The sequence below is a fragment of the Aegilops tauschii genome, chromosome 7, assembly GCF_002575655.3.
Source record: "Aegilops tauschii subsp. strangulata cultivar AL8/78 chromosome 7, Aet v6.0, whole genome shotgun sequence".
Classification (NCBI taxonomy): Eukaryota; Viridiplantae; Streptophyta; class Magnoliopsida; order Poales; family Poaceae; genus Aegilops; species Aegilops tauschii.
In genome coordinates this window covers 274299074-274316726 of record NC_053041.3, presented here as the reverse complement: position 1 = coordinate 274316726, position 17653 = coordinate 274299074, and positions in this window count along the sequence as shown.

Below are 17653 nucleotides of genomic sequence, written 5' to 3'. Positions count from 1 at the left end.
ATGTGTTTAATCTCTCTCTCTCGTGTTCTTGAGTTGGCACGATCTTGATGTATTGCGAGCTTTGTTAATATAGTTGGATCATATGGTGTTTTCCCCTCTGTATCTTGTTGTGATGAATTGATTTTTCCGTTTGAGATTTTGTTATTACCGGATTGAATACTTTTATGGATTTAAAGACACTTGATGTATGTCTTGCTATGAATACCCGTGCTGACAATGGGGTATCATATTGATTCACTTGATGTGCGTTTTGGCACTCAACTCGCAGATTCCCGAGGTGACATTGGGGTAATCTATGCATAGGGGTTGATGCACGTTCTCGTCTTTGTTTCTCCGTAGAAATCTTGGGGCAATCTTTGAGGTTCTTTGTGTTGGATTGAGTATTATGAATATGAAATTATTTGATGCATATTGTATAATCAACTCACAGATACTCGTGGTGACATTGGAGTATCTAGGTGACATTAGAGTTGTTTGATGTGTATCATATGGTGTTATTTTAGTACAAACTCTTAGATAGATCGATCGGAAAGGATAACTTGGTGTTATTTTAATACGAACTCTTGGGTAGATCGATCAGAAAGGATAACTTTGAGGTGGTTTCGTACCCTACAAACAATTTCTTCTTATGTTCTCCGCTAGATAAGAACTTTGAAGTTATTCTTCATCGCACATTGAGGGATGGTTATATGATCCAATTATATTAGCATTGTTGAGATATTGCACTAGCGAAAGTACGGACCCTAGGCCTCATTTTCAAGCATTGCAATACCATTTGTGCTCACTTTTGTTACTTGTTACCTTGCTGTTTTTTATTGTTCCTATTACAAAAATCAATATCTACTATCATTACTACACTTGTATCACCATCTCTTCGCCGAACTAGTGCACCTATACAAATTACCATTGTATTTGGTAAGTTGGGGACACAAGAGACTCTTTGTTATTTGGTTACAGAGTTGTTTGAGAGAGACCATCTTCAACTACGCCTCCCATGGATTGATAGACCTTAGGTCATCCACTTGAGGGAAAATTGCTACTGTCCTACAAAACTCTGTGCTTGGAGGCCCAACACGAGTCTACAAGAACTAGTTGAGTAGTAGACATCAAGCTCTTTTCTGGCGCCGTTGCCCGGGAGGTGAGTGCTTGAAGGTATATCTTTAGATCTTGCGATTGAATCTTTTATTTTTATTGTTTTATCACTAGTTTGGTTTATAAAAAGGAAACTACAAAAAATGGAGTTGAGGTGGCCTCATATTATTCGTCTTTATCATGTCTTTCTTGAAAATGATGGAAAGGAAAATTGTGCTCAACTGATAGAAGAAGAATTCAATAAAATGTTTGGCATAAAAACTTTGAATGACGAGCATGATTGCAATGTTGTTAGTATGAACTCTTTTGAATATCCATGATGCTAATGATATGCAAAGCCATAAGCTTGGGGATGCTATGTTTGATGATGATATTTTTAGTCCCCCAAGTTTTGATGAGAAATTTTATTATGATGAAAGCATGCCTCCTATTTATGATGATTATATTGATGAAACTGGGTTTGGAAGAGTGTCAACTCTAGGTAATGATGATCCCACTATTTTGGAGGGTGTTGAATCCTATTCTAATAATTATGAAAGTGGATTTGGATTGGTCATAACTTTATTTAGTGATGAATCCACTATTTTGGAAGAGGTTTCAAGTGACTATGATAAAAAAGTTGCTATCTATGATGATTATTGTGATGACATGTATGCTATAAAGAGTAATGATATCCATGAAACTTGTCATGCTCAAATTGATTATGTGAATCAAGTGTCTTATGATAGTTATTTTGTTGAATTTGCTCCCACTAGTATTCATGAGAATAAACGGCCTATGTGGAGAGTAATAAAATTTCTATGCTTGTGGATCATGAAAAGAATGTTTTATGTGATAGCTACATTGTTGAATTCATACATGATCCTACTGAAAATTATTATGAGAGGGGAAGATGTGCTCATATATATTTCAACAACATCAAGTTTCCTCTCTATGTGTTGAAAGTTTTGAAGTCATGCTTGTTTTGCCTTCCTATGCTAGTTGATTCTTGTTCCCATAAATTATTTTCTCACAAAATCCCTATGCATAGGAAGCATGTTAGGCTTAAATGTGCTTGTCATGTGATTCATGATGCTCCCGTTATGTTTCAATCCTTTACTTTTATGTGAGCATCATTGAAATCATCATGCCTAGCTAAAAAGGCATTAAAGAAAAGCGCTTGTTGGGAGACAACCCAACACTTATACCTACCGTTTTTGTGTGTTCACATGATTAAGCTACTGTAGTAATCATGTTTTATAGCTTTTGTTTCAATAAAGTACCAAGTAAAGCCTTTGGGATAGTGTGGATGATAGTTGACTTGATTTTGTGCAAAAATAGAAAGTTTTGCGCTCAGTCCAGGAATTTTTAAAATTCACTAGAACGTGATTTTAATCTGAATGTTTTACAGATGATTTATATACAAATTGCCTATGTTGTCCTAATTTTTCAGAATTTTTGGAATTACAGAAGTATGGTCATTGTCCAGATCAATATAGACTGTTCTGTTTTTGACATATTCTGTTTTCAATGCATATAAATTGTGGAAATGATAAGGTATAGTAGGAATTGTGTGAGAACAATTATGAATCTTGTCTTTGACAGTACCAAAGTGAATGATTTTTCTTTATCATACTAACCTATCTCACGAAGTTCCGTTAAGTTTTGTGTGATTGAAGTTTTCAACTTTTGGGTGAGATATCGATATGAGGAGAATAGGGAGTGGAAAAACTATAAGCTTGGGGATACCCAAGGCACCCCAAGGTAATATTCAAGGAAGATCCAATCAACTAAGCTTGGGGATGCCCCGGAAGGCATCCCCTCTTTTGTCTTCAACATTATCGGTAACCTCACTTGGAGCTATATTTTCATTCGTCACATGATATGCATTTTGCTTGGAGCATCATTTTATTTTGTTAGGATTTTCTTGCATTTATTTATAATAATGTTTTTTATCTTTTACTTCAATAAAAATGTCAAGTATAGCCTTTGCCATGCTTATTTTGCAAGTCTATATGTGGCTGTTTGAAAACAGTAAGTTGCACGCTAGTGCGTGAATTCTTGAGAAAATTCATAATGTGATAAAATGTTGATTTTTTTGCACAATAAGCTATGACAAATTTTCTACACTGTGGTAAATTTTCAGAATTTTTGGAGTTAAAGAAGTATGTATCTTCTTGCATTCTTTACAGACTGTCCTGTTTTGGGAGATTGCTGTTATGTTTGCATTGTTTGCATATGTTTGCTTGTTTAATGATTACATTTGAGGATAGGAGTATTAAATATGCAGAGGCATTTAGTATGCAATGTTAAATAATAATTTTAGTGATTTGCTACAATAGAGAATAATAAAGTTATTGCATTGATTTATACTAACTTATCTCATGAGTTCTTGTTGAGTTTTGTGTGGATGAAGTTTTTAAGATTTAGGAAAACCGTGATATAGAAGGAATTAAGGAGACACAAAAGCTCAAGATTGGGGATTCCCAAGGCATCCCAAGATAATATTTCAAGAAGTCTCAAGCGTCTAAGCTTGGGGATGCCCCGGTAGGCATCCCACCTTTCTTCATCAACAATTATCGTTTAGCCTCGGTTGAGCCTAAGTTTTTGCTTCTTCACGTGATGTGTGCTATTCTTGGAATGCCATTTTATTTTTTTCTTGCTGTTTTAATAAAATATTTATATCTGAAAGTTTTTAAATAAGAGTGAGTCCTCAAATAGCTACCCATTTACTTAGCTACTCGCTTGATCGTCACTTTTATCTTTTTGGAGTAGTTTGTTATTTACTCTTGTGCCTCACTCATATCCTATGAGTAAATTGTTGAATGAATTGAATATCATGAAGTTGAAACTACATATTCATATCATGCCTAGTAGTCACTAGAAAAAAGACACATCCGTGACATTTTGGCCCGAACAAAAAGTTTTTCTGTCATGCTTATGACACTTCTATGACGATAATTATGACAAAACCACGTATCATCATAGATGTGATGGGCTCCTACTTATATGACAAAAAATGGGCTTTTCATCCATGACGCACCTGCATGACATTCTTTGGGCCGTCCATGACGGAAAAATCGTGGTAGAAGCGAGGGCGAGGAAAATATCGGGGAGTTCCCGGTTACGGTGGGTGGCTGGGGCCGAGCGATGCATGGTGGTTTGCGCGTTTCTCTCTCGTACGCGCACGTGTGTGAGGCGTTGGGCTCTAAGTGAACTCAGGCGATCGCACTAGCTAGGTTACTGAACCCAAGCGATCGATCGATCCCTTGGCTGTTAACTGAACCCGAGCGATTCATTCGCTGCTGACTAAACCCGAGCGATTCCTTCGATGCTGCTGCTAACTGAACCGGAGCGATCGATTACTGCTGCTACTTTGCTGAAGCCGATCGAGCCCCGTATGAGACGTAGCCAGCCGGTGTTGGGTTGCCTCTCGATGAACAGTGACAGTTGCTCCGTGCACGCGGTACATAGAACTAGTCGAGACATGGTGAGTCGAGCCTATTGGTTGGCTATGGATGAACAGTTCCTGAAGGGGGTTGGATGAACAGGACCTCGTGGTAGTAGGCCGTTGCCGCTGGATGAACAGGACCCCGAGGAGGCCGCCACACCCGAGCCGGTTGGGGTGGATGAATGATGCGGCTTGAACTACGTTGGTATTTCCCCAAAGAGGAAGGGATGATGCAGCACAACTACGGTAGGTATTTCCCTCAGTTATGAAACCAAGGTATCAATCCAGTAGGAGAACCAAGCAACACTATGTAAATGGTACCTGCACACAAAGAACAAATACTTGCAACCCGACGCTTATGAGGGGTTGTCAATCCCTCTTACGGGTAACGGTGTAGGAAATTGGCAAGTTGACGGGATAAAATTGTGATAGATTGGATAAATAGATCTCGAATAAACGCGAAATAAAAGATGCAAATAAAAAGTGCAGCAAAGTATTTTTGGGTTTTTGGATTAATAGATCTGAAAACAAAAGGAAATAAAAATAGATCTCAAAGCAAATAATAGGTCGGGAAGCAAATATGATAAAGAATAGACCCGGGGCCGTAGATTTCACTAGTGGCTTCTCTTGAGAAATAGCACACGGTGGGTAAACAAATTACTGTTGGGCAATTGATAGAACTTCAAATAATTATGACGATATCTAGGCAATGATCAATATATAGGCATCACGTCCAAGATTAGTAGACCAACTCCTGCCTACATCTACTACTATTACTCCACACATCGACCGCTTTCCAGCATGCATCTAGTGTATTAAGTTCATGGAGAAATGGAGTAATGCAATAAGAACGATGACATGATGTAGACAGGATCTATTCATGTAGGAATAGACCCCATCTTGTTACCTTAATAGCAATGATCAATACGTGTCTTGCTGCCCCTTCTGTCACTGGGAAAGAACACTGCACGATTGAACCCATTACAAAGCATCTCTTCCCATGGCAAGAAAAATCGATCTAGCCGGCCTAACTAAACCAAAGATTCGAAGAAGAAATACGATGCTATAAATAATCATGCATATAAGTGATCAAAACTCAAATAACTTTCATGGATAAATAGATCTGATCATAAACTCAAATTTCATCGGATCCCAACAAACACACCGCAAAAAAGAGTTAACATCAAATAGATACCCAAGAGACCATTGTATTGAGAATCAAAAGAGAGAGAGGAAGCCATCTAGCTACTGCCTACGGACCCGTAGGTCTATGCTACCTCTTGAGCATGCGTTGGTTTTCCCTTGAAGAGGAAAGGGTGATGCAGCAAAGTAATGTAAGTATTTCCCTCAGTTTTTGAGAACCAAGGTATCAATCCAGTAGGAGGTTACACGCAAGTCGCCTTGTACCTGCACAAACAAATAAGAACCTTGCAACCAACGCGATAAAGGGGTTGTCAATCCCTTCACGGCCACTTGCAAAAGTGAGATCTGATAGAGATAATAAGATAAATATTTTTGGTATTTTTATGATACAGATTGGAAAGTAAAGATTGCAAAATAAAATAGATCGGAAACTTATATGATGGAAAATAGACCCGGGGGCCATAGGTTTCACTAGTGGCTTCTCTCAAGATAGCATAATCTACGTGTTGGGGAACGTAGCAATAATTCAAAATTTTCCTACATGTCACCAAGATCAATCTAGGAGATGCTAGCAACGAGAGAGAGGGAGTGCATCTTCATAAGTTGAAGATCGCTAAGCAGAAGCGTTACAAGAACGCGGTTGATGGAGTCGTACTCGCGGCGATTCAAATCGCGGAAGATCCGATCTAGCGCCGAACGGACGGCGCCTCCGCGTTCAACACACGTACAGCCCGGGGACGTCTCCTCCTTCTTGATCCAGCAAGGGGAGAGGAGAAGTTGAGGGAGAACTCCAGCAGCACGACGGCATGGTGGCAATGGAGCTCGTGGTTCTCCGGCAGAGCTTCGCTAAGCACTACGGAGGAGGAGAGGGCTGCGCCAGGCAAGGGCTGTGGCTGCCCTCCCACCCCTCACTATATATAGGGAGAAGGGGAGAGGGGGCCGGCCCCTCTAGATGGATCTAGAGGAGGAGGCGGCGGCCAGGGGAAACCCTAGATGGGTTTGGGCGCCCCACCCCCTAGGAAACTTGCCCCCCAAGCCGGGAGGGGCGGCTGCCCTAGGGGTGGCGCCCCCACCTCTCCTGGTTACGTGAGAGGGGTTGGGAGGGGCGCACAGTCCCTTAGTGGGCTGGTTTGCCCCTTCCCCTTGGCCCATAAGGCCCCCCAACGCTTGCCGAGGCCTCCGAAACCCCTTTCGGACATGCTGGCCATAGCCTGGTACCCCCGGAACAATTCCGGACTCCAATACCCTTCGTCCAATATACCGATCTTCACCTCCAGACCATTCCGGAGATCCTCGTCATGTCCGGGATCTCATCCGGGACTCCGAACAACCTTCGGTAACCACATACTATTTCCCATAACAACTCTAGCGTCACCGAACCTTAAGTGTGTAGACCCTACGGGTTCGGGAACCATGCAGACATGACCGAGACGTTCTCCGGCCAATAACCAACAGCGGGATCTGGATACCCATGTTGGCTCCCACATGTTCCACGATGATCTCATCGGATGAACCACGATGTCGGGGATTCAATCAGCCCCGTATACAATTCCCTTTGTCTATCGGTATGTTACTTGCCCGAGATTCGATCGTCGGTATCCCTATACCTTGTTCAATCTCGTTACCGGCAAGTATCTTTACTCGTTCCGTAACGCATGATCCCGTGGCTAACTCATTAGTCACATTGAGCTCATTATGATGATGCATTACCGAGTGGGCCCAGAGATACCTCTCCGTCATACGGAGTGACAAATCCCAGTCTCGATTCGTGCCAACCCAACAGACACTTTCGGAGATACCTGTAGTGCACCTTTATAGCCACCCAGTTACGTTGTGACGTTTGGTACACCCAAAGCATTCCTACGGTATTCGGGAGTTGCACAATCTCATGGTCTAAGGAAATGATACTTGACATTAGAAAAGCTCTTAGCAAACGAACTACACGATCTTGTGCTATGCTTAGGATCGGGTCTTGTCCATCACATCATTCTCCTAATGATGTGATCCCGTTATCAATGACATCCAATGTCCATGGTCAGGAAACCATAACCATCTATTGATCAACGAGCTAGTCAACTAGAGGCTTACTAGGGACATGTTGTGGTCTATGTATTCACACATGTATTACGGTTTCCAGTTAATACAATTATAGCATGAACATGGAAATACAATAATAACCATTTTATTATTGCCTCTAGGGCATAGTTCCAACAGTCTCCCACTTGCACTAGAGTCAATAATCTAGTTCACATCACTATGTGATTGTAATGAATCCAACACCCATGGGGTTTGTTCATATCTCGCTTGTGAGAGAGGTTATTAGTCAACGGGTCTGAACCTTTCAGATCCGTGTGTGCTTTACAAATCTCTATGTCATCTTGTAGATGCAGCTACCACGCGCTACTTGGAGCTATTCCAAATAACTTCTCTACTATACGAATCCGGTTCACTACTCAGAGTCATCCGGATTAGTGTCAAAGTTTGCATCGACGTAACCCTTTACGACGAACTCTTTTACCACCTCCATAATCGAGAAAATTCCCTAGTCCACTAGTTACTAAGGATAAGTTCGACCGCTGTCATGTGATCCATTCCTGGATCACTATTGTACCCCTTGACTAACTCATGGCAAGGCACACTTCAGGTGCGGTACACAACATAGCATACTGTAGAGCCTACGTCCTTTCTCTCTCTTCTGCCGTGGTCAGGTCTTGAGTCTTACTCAGTACTCACACCTTGTAACACAGCCAAGAACTCCTTCTTTGCTGATCTATTTTGAACTCCTTCAAAATCTTGTCACGGTATGTATTCACTTTGAAAGTACTATTAAGCGTTTTTGATCTATCCTTATAGATCTTGATGCTCAATGTTCAAGTAGCTTAATCCAGTTTTCCATTGAAAAACACTTTTCAAATAACCCTGTATGCTTTCCAGAAATTCTACATCATTTCTGATCAACAATATGTTAACAACATATACTCATCAAAAATTCTATAGTGCTCCCACTCACTTCTTTGGAAATACAAGTTTCTCATAAACTTTGTAAAAACCCAAAATCTTTGATCATCTCACCAAAGCGTACATTCCAACTCCGAGATGCTTACTCCAGTCCTTAGAAGGATTGCTAGAGCTTTGCATACTTGTTAGCATCTTTCAGGATTGACAAAACCTTCTGGTTTTTACAAATTGATACGAACTCAGAAAAATGCAAATAAGATATCACGATGTTCAGGAAACATCACCTACATCTGCAAGCAATTTTTATTCATGAAAAAAATATTGTTTATACCTTTTTATTTTCAATAATATTAATAACATTAATTACCTCAGGTAGTTTAAAGGGTGCTTTTGTCCTGAATGCAAATGATATGCATAAAGGTAATGTTTATCTGAACATTTTGATATCTTATTTGCATTTTTCTGAGTTCATATGAATTAGTTATGAATTTTCAAAGTTTTGGTCAAACGGTCAAAGGGCATTCGAGGGACCACGACAGAAAAAGTAAGGGCAAAACTGAGCAAGCTCGAAAAGTAAGGGCAAAACCCATGGGTAGGAACCAACTAGGGGCAAAAATGCAATTATCCCCATAAATAATGCAGTAACTGCTAATATAATTCCAACAGACTCTTAGCATCGCTACGAGTGAGAAAGTCTCATCACAGTCAACTCCTTGAACTTGTCGGAAAACATCTTAACGACAAGTCGAGCTTTCTTAATGGTGACACTTACCATCATTGTCTGTCTTCCTTTTAAAATCCATCTGCACCCAACAACCTTACGACCATCAAGTAGTTCTTCCAAAGTCTATACTTTCTTTTATACATGGATCCTCTCTCGGATTTTATGGCCTCGAGCCATTCGTCGGAATCCGGGCCCACCATCGCTTCTCCATAGCTCGTAGGTTCATTGTTGTCTAGCAACATGACTTCCAAGACAAGATTATGTACCACTCTGAAGTAGTACGCATCCTTGTCGACCTACAAGGTTTGGTAGTGACTTGATCCGAAGTTTCATGATCACTATCAGAAGCTTCCACTTCAATTGGTGTAGGTGCCACAGGAACAACTTCCTGTGCCCTGATACACACTAGTTGAAGTCATGGTTCAATAACCTCATCAAGTCTCCACCATCCTCCCACTCAATTCTTTCGAGAGAAACTTTTCCTCGAGAAAGGACCCGTTACTAGAAACAATCACTTTTGCTTCCAGATTTGAAATAGGAGGTATGCCCAACCGTTTTGGGTATTCTATGAAGATGCATTTATCCGCTTTGGGTTCGAGCTTATCAGCCTGAAACTTTTTCACATAAGCGTCGCAGCCCCAAACTTTTAAGAAACAACAGCTTAGGTTTCTCTAAACCATAGTTCATACGTTGTCGTCTCAACGGAATTGCGTGGTGCCCTATTTAAAGTGAATGCGGTTGTCTCTAATGCCTAGCCCATAAATGATAGCGGTAATTCGATAAGAGACATCATGGTATGCACCATATCCAATAGGGTGCAGTTATGATGTTCGGACACACCATCACACTATGGTGTTCCAGGCGGTATTAGTTGTGAAACAATTTCCACAATGTCTTAATTGTGTGCCAAACTCGTAACTCAGATATTCATCTCTATGATCATATCACAGACATTTTATCCTCTTGTCACGACGATCTTCAACTTCACTCTGAAATTAGTTGGACCTTTCAATAATTCAGACTTGTGTTTCATCAAGTAAATATACTCAGCATCTACTCAAATCATCTGTGAAGTAAGAATATAACGATATCCACTGCATGCCTCAGCACTCATTGGACTGCACACATCAAAATGTATTACTTCCAACAAGTTGCTTTCTTGTTCCATCTTACTGAAAACGACGCCTTTCAGTCATCTTGCCCATGTGGTATGATTTGCATGTCTCAAGTGATTCAAAATCAAGTGAGTCCAAACGATCCATCTGTATGGACTTTCTTCATGCATATATACTAATAGACATGGTTTGCATGTCTCAATTTTTTTTCAAAAACGAGTGAGTCCAAAGATCCATCAACATGGAGCTTCTTCATGCATTTTATACCAATATGACTCAAGTGGCAGTGCCACAAGTATGTGGTACTATCATTACTATCTTATATCTTTTGGCATGAACATGTGTATCACTACGATCGAGATTCAATAAACCATTCATTTTAGGTGCAAGACCATTGAAGGTATTATTCAAATAGACAGAGTAACCATTATTCTCCTTAAATGAATAACCATATTGCGATAAACATAATCCAATCATGTCTATGCTCAACGCAAACACCAAATAACAATTATTTAGGTTTAACACCAATCTCGATGGTAGAGGGAGCATGCGATGCTTGATCACATCAACCTTGGAAACACTTCCAACACATATCGTCATCTCACCTTTAGCTAGTCTCCGTTTATTCCGTAGCCTTTTATTTCAAGTTACCAACACTTAGCAACCGAACCGGTATCTAATACCCTGGTGCTACTAGGAGTACTAGTAGAGTACACATTAATATAATGTATATCCAATATACTTCTGTCGACCTTGCCTGCCTTCCCATCTACCAAGTATCTAGGGTAGTTCTGCTTCAGTGACCGTTCCCCTCATTACAGAAGCACTTAGTCTCGGGCTTGGATTCAACCTTGGGTTTCTTCACTAGAGCAGCAACTGATTTGCCGTTTCACGAAGTATCCCTTCTTTCCCTTGCCCTTCTTGAAACTAGTGGTTTTACTAACCATCAACAATTGATGCTCCTACTTGATTTCTACTTTCGCGGTGTCAAACATCGCGAGTTTCTCAAGGATCATCATGTCTATCCCTGATATGTTATAGTTCATCACGAAGCTCTAATAGCTTGGTGGCAGTGACTATGGAGAACTATCACTATCTCATCTGGAAGATTAACTCCCACTCGATTCAAGCGATTGTAGTACTCAGACAATCTGAGCACATGCTCAACGATTGAGCTTTTCTCCCTTAGTTTGCAGGATTAAGAAACTTGTCAGAGGTCTCATACCTCTTAACGTGGGTACTAGTCTGAAATCCCAATTTCAGTCTTTGGAACATCTCATATGTTCTGCGACGTTTCAAAAATGTCTTTGGTGCCACAATTTTAAACCGTTAGCATTACGCACTGAACTATCACGTAGTCATCAAAACGTGTATGTCAGATGTTTCGCAACATCTACAGACGACGCTCGAGGTTCAGCACACCGAGCGGTGCATTAAGGACATAAGCCTTCTGTGCAGCAATGAGGACAATCCTCAGTATACGGACCCAGTCCGCATAATTGCTACTGTCAACTTTCAACTAAATTTTCTCTAGGAACATATCTTAAAGCGTAAGCTATGACATAATTTGCAAAGACCTTTTGACTATGTTCATGACAATTAAGTTCATCTGATTATTTAATGAACTCCCACTTAGATAGACATCCCTATAGTCATCTAAGTGATACATGATCCGAATCGACTAGACCGTGTCCGATCATCACGTGAGACGGACTAGTCATCAACGGTGAACATCTCCATGTTGATCGTATCTACTATACGACTCATGTTCGACCTTTCGGTCTCTTGTGTTCCGAGGCCATGTCTGTACATGCTAGGCTCGTCAAGTCAACCTAAGTGTTTCGCATGTGTAAATCTGGCTTACACCCGTTGTATGCGAACGTTAGAATCTATCACACCCGATCATCACGTGGTGCTTCGAAACAACGAACCTTCGCAACGGTGCACAGTTAGGGGGAACACATCTCTTGAAATTTTAGTTAGGGATCATCTTATTTATGCTACCGTCGTTCTAAGCAAATAAGATGTAAACATGACAAACATCACATGCAAATCATAAAGTGACATGATATGGCCAATATCATCTTGCGCCTTTTGATCTCCATCTTCGAGGCGCGTCATGATCACCTTCGTCATCGGCATGACACCATGATCTCCATCATCGTGTCTTCATGAAGTTGTCTCGCCAACTATTACTTCTACTACTATGGCTAATGGTTAGCAATAAAGTAAAGTAATTACATGGCGTTTCATTGACACACAGGTCATACAATAAATTAAGACAACTCCTATGGCTCTTGCCGGTTGTCATACTCATCGACATGCAAGTCGTGATTCCTATTACAAGAACATGATTAATCTCATACATCACATATATATAATTCATCACATCCTTTTGGCCATATCACATCACATAACATACCCTGCAAAAACAAGTTAGACGTCCTCTAATTATTGTTGCATGTTTTACGTGGCTGCTATGGGTTTCTAGCAAGAACGTTTCTTACCTACTCAAAAGCCACAATGGTGATATGCCAATTGCTATTTACCCTTCATAAGGACCCTTTTCATAGAATCCGATCCAACTAAAGTGGGAGAGACAGACACCCGCTAGCCACCTTATGCATCAAGTGCATGTCAGTCGGTGGAACCTGTCTCACGTAAGAGTACGTGTAAGGTCGGTCCGGGCCACTTCATCCCACAATGCCGCCGAATCAAGATAAGACTAGTAACGGTAAGCAAATTGAACAAATCATCGCCCACAACTACTTTGTGTTCTACTCGTGCATAGAATCTACGCATAGACCTAGCTCATGATGTCACTGTTGGGGAACGTAGCAATAATTCAAAATTTTCCTACGTGTCACCAAGATCAATCTAGGAGATGCTAGCAACGAGAGAGAGGGAGTGAATCTTCATAAGTTGAAGATCTCTAAGCGGAAGCGTTACAAGAACGCGGTTGATGGAGTCGTACTCGCGGCGATTCAAATCGCGGAAGATCCGATCTAGCGCCGAACGGACGGCGCCTCCGCGTTCAACACACGTACAGCCCGGGGACGTCTCCTCCTTCTTGATCCAGCAAGGGGAGAGGAGAAGTTGAGGGAGAACTCCAGCAGCACGACGACATGGTGGCAATGGAGCTCGTGGTTCTCCGGCAGAGCTTCGCTAAGCACTACGGAGAAGGAGGAGGAGTTGGAGGAGGACAGGGCTGCGCCAGGCAAGGGCTGTGGCTGCCCTCCCACTCGCTCACTATATATAGGGGGAAGGGGAGAGGGGGCCGGCCCCTCTAGATGGATCTAGAGGAGGAGGCGGCGGCCAGGGGAAACCCTAGAGGGGTTTGGGCGCCCCCACCCCCTAGGAAACTTGCCCCCCCAAGCTTTGAGGGGCGGCTGCCCTAGGGGTGGCGCCCCCACCTCTCCTGGTTACATGAGAGGGGTTGGGAGGGGCGCACAGCCCCTTAGTGGGCTGGTTTGCCCCTTCCCTTGGCCCATAAGGCCCCCAACGCTTGCCGGGGCCTCCGAAACCCCTTTCGGACATGCTGGCCATAGCCTGGTACCCCCGGAACAATTCCGGACTCCAATACCCTTCGTCCAATATATCGATCTTCACCTCCGGACCTTTTCGGAGCTCCTCGTCATGTCCGGGATCTCATCCGGGACTCCGAACAACCTTCGGTAACCACATACTATTTCCCATAACAACTCTAGCGTCACCGAACCTTAAGTGTGTAGACCCTACGGGTTCGGGAACCATGCAGACATGACCGAGACGTTCTCCGGCCAATAACCAACAGCGGGATCTGGATACCCATGTTGGCTCCCACATGTTCCACGATGATCTCATCGGATGAACCACGATGTCGGGGATTCAATCAGTCCCGTATACAATTCCCTTTGTCTATCGGTATGTTACTAGCCCGAGATTCGATCGTCGGTATCCCTATACCTTGTTCAATCTCGTTACCGGCAAGTCTCTTTACTCGTTCCATAACGCATGATCCCGTGGCTAACTCATTAGTCACATTGAGCTCATTATGATGATGCATTACCGAGTGGGCCCAGAGATACCTCTCCGTCATACGGAGTGACAAATCCCAGTCTCGATTCGAGCCAACCCAACAGACACTTTCGGAGATACCTGTAGTGCACCTTTATAGCCACCCAGTTACGTTGTGACGTTTGGTACACCCAAAGCATTCCTACGGTATCCGGGAGTTGCACAATCTCATGGTCTAAGGAAACGATACTTGACATTAGAAAAGCTCTTAGCAAACGAACTACACGATCTTGTGCTATGCTTAGGATTGGGTCTTGTCCATCACATCATTCTCCTAATGATGTGATCCCGTTATCAATGACATCCAATGTCCATGGTCAGGAAACCATAACCATCTATTGATCAACGAGCTAGTCAACTAGAGGCTTACTAGGGACATGTTGTGGTCTATGTATTCACACATGTATTACGGTTTCCAGTTAATACAATTATAGCATGAACAATAGACAATTATCATGAACAAGGAAATACAATAATAACATTTTATTATTGCCTCCTGGGCATATTTCCAACACTACGGTGGGTGAACAAATTACTGTCGAGCAATTGATAGAAAAGCGCATAGTTATGAGAATATCTAGGCATGATCATGTATATAGGCATCACGTCCACGACAAGTAGACCGAAACGATTCTGTGTCTACTACTATTACTCCACACATCGACCGCTATCCAGCATGCATCTAGAGTATTAAGTTCATAAGAACGGAGTAACGCATTAGGCAAGATGACATGATGTAGAGGGATAAACTCAAGCAATATGATATAAACCCCATCTTTTTATCCTCGATGGCAGCAATACAATACGTGCCTTGCTGCCCCTGCTGTCACTGGGAAAGGACACCGCAAGATTGAACCCAAAGCTAAGCACTTCTCCCATTGCAAGAAAGATCAATCTAGTAGGCCAAACCAAACTGATAATTCGAAGAGACTTGCAAAGATATCAAATCATACATATAAGAATTCAGAGAAGAACCAAATATTGTTCATAGATAATCTTGATCATAAACCCACAATTCATTGGATCTCAACAAACACACCGCAAAAAGAATTACATCGAATAGATCTCCAAGAGAATCGAGGAGAACTTTGTATTGAGATCCAAAGAGAGAGAAGAAGCCATCTAGCTAATAACTATGGACCCGAAGGTCTGTGGTAAACTACTCACACATCATCGGAGAGGCTATGGTGTTGATGTAGAATCCCTCCATGATCGATTCCCCCTCCAGCGGAGCGCTGGAAAAGGCCCCAAGATGGGATCTCACGGGTACAGAAGGTTGCGGCAGTGGAAATAGGTTTCGTGGTGCTCTCGGATGTTTTCGGGGTATATGAGTATATATAGGCGAAGGAAGTAGGTCGGTGGAGCCACGAGGGGCCCACGAGGGTGGGGGGCGCGCCTGCCCCCCTGGGCGTGCCTCCCTGCCTCGTGGCCGCCTTGTTGCTTCCTTGATGTCCACTCCAAGTCTCCTGGATCATGTTTGTTCCTAAAATAACTCTCCCGAAGGTTTCATTCCGTTTGGATTCCGTTTGATATTCCTTTTCTGCGAAACACTGAAATAGGCAAAAAAACAACAATTTGCACCAGGCCTCCGGTTAGTAGGTTAGTCCCAAAAATAATATAAAAGTGTATAATAAAGCCCATTAAACATCCAAAACAGATAATATAATAGCATGGAAGAATAAAAAATTATAGATACATTGGAGACGTATCAGTCTACAATGAACTACTCACGCATCATCAGAGAGGCACCAATGAGGATGATGAACCCCTCCGTGATGGCGTCTATATTGGATCTCGTGGTTCTGGAATTTGCGGTGGCTGGAATTGTGTTTCGTAGACTCCCCTAGGGTTTCTGGAATATTTCGGTATTTATAGGGCGAAGAGGTGGTGCGGGAGGCCACCGAGGTGGGCACAACCCTCCAGGGCGCGCCTGGGCCCCCAGACACGCCCAGGTGGGTTGTGCCCCCCTCGGGGCTCCCCTCTAGTACTTCTTTGGCCCAAGTTGTGTCTTCTGGTCCATAAAATTCTCCAAAAAGTTCCGCGGCGTTTGGACTCCGTTTGGTATTGATTTTTTGCGATGTAAAAAACAAGCAAAAAACAGCAACTGGCACTGGGCACTATGTAAATAGGTTAGTCCCAAAAGATGATATAAAGTTGATATAAAATGATAGTAAAACATCCAAGAATGATAATATAACATCATGGAACAAGCAAAAATTATAGATATGTTGGAGACGTATCAATGAACAGGACCCGGTGGAGGCTGGATGAACAGTTGCTGGTGGAGGCAGGAGGAAGATGCGGTGGATGAACAACAGCAGGTGGAGGCTGGAGGAAGTCGACGATGGATGAGCAGTAGCCCGTGGAGGCTAGAGCGAGGCAGTAGACAGTGGATGAACAGTAGGCCGCGGAGTCCCGTTTTGCGGTGCGCCACACCCCTCCCGATGAACAAGACCCCGTTTCAACCGTAGGTGCTCCAACACAAGTCTGTTTCTTCTGTTTTGCGGTATGCCACACCCCTCCCGATGAACAGGACCCAGTTTCGACCGTAGGAGCTCGAATAGAAGTCAGTTTCCTCCGTTTTGCGGTACGCCAGACCCCTCCCGATGAATAGGATCCCATTTTGACCGTAGCCGGTCGAACGGAAGGCCGTTTCCTCCGTTCTGCGGTAAGTCAGCCCCGTTACGGGTGTTCCGTCCAAACTGGTTGGCTCCCGATGAACACGACGCGTTCCGTTGCCTCCCAATGAACACGACGCAGTTTCTCCGTTCCGACCTAGCCGGTTGGCTGCCGATGAACAGGAAGCCATTGCTGCCATCTGTTGCCTCTCCATGTACACGAGCCGTGGCTGTACGTATGTGCGAGTAGGCATTCGAGACCCCGCCCGTATGTATGTACGTGGCCGTTTTGGCATCTAGTTGTACGCACGTGTACATGGTTTAGACCGGATTGCCTAAACTGCTATGTCGGGGGCTCTACTACTACACGTACCATTGCTTGCTCGGCCACGGGTCATCGTTGCAGAGACACCGATCGGCCAGTATGTACGTACATGTTGGTGCCAGCCAAACAACGCTACGTACTCTTCGACCGGGTGGGTCCCAGCCATCAGGAAGGATAAGGAGGCACTTCTTT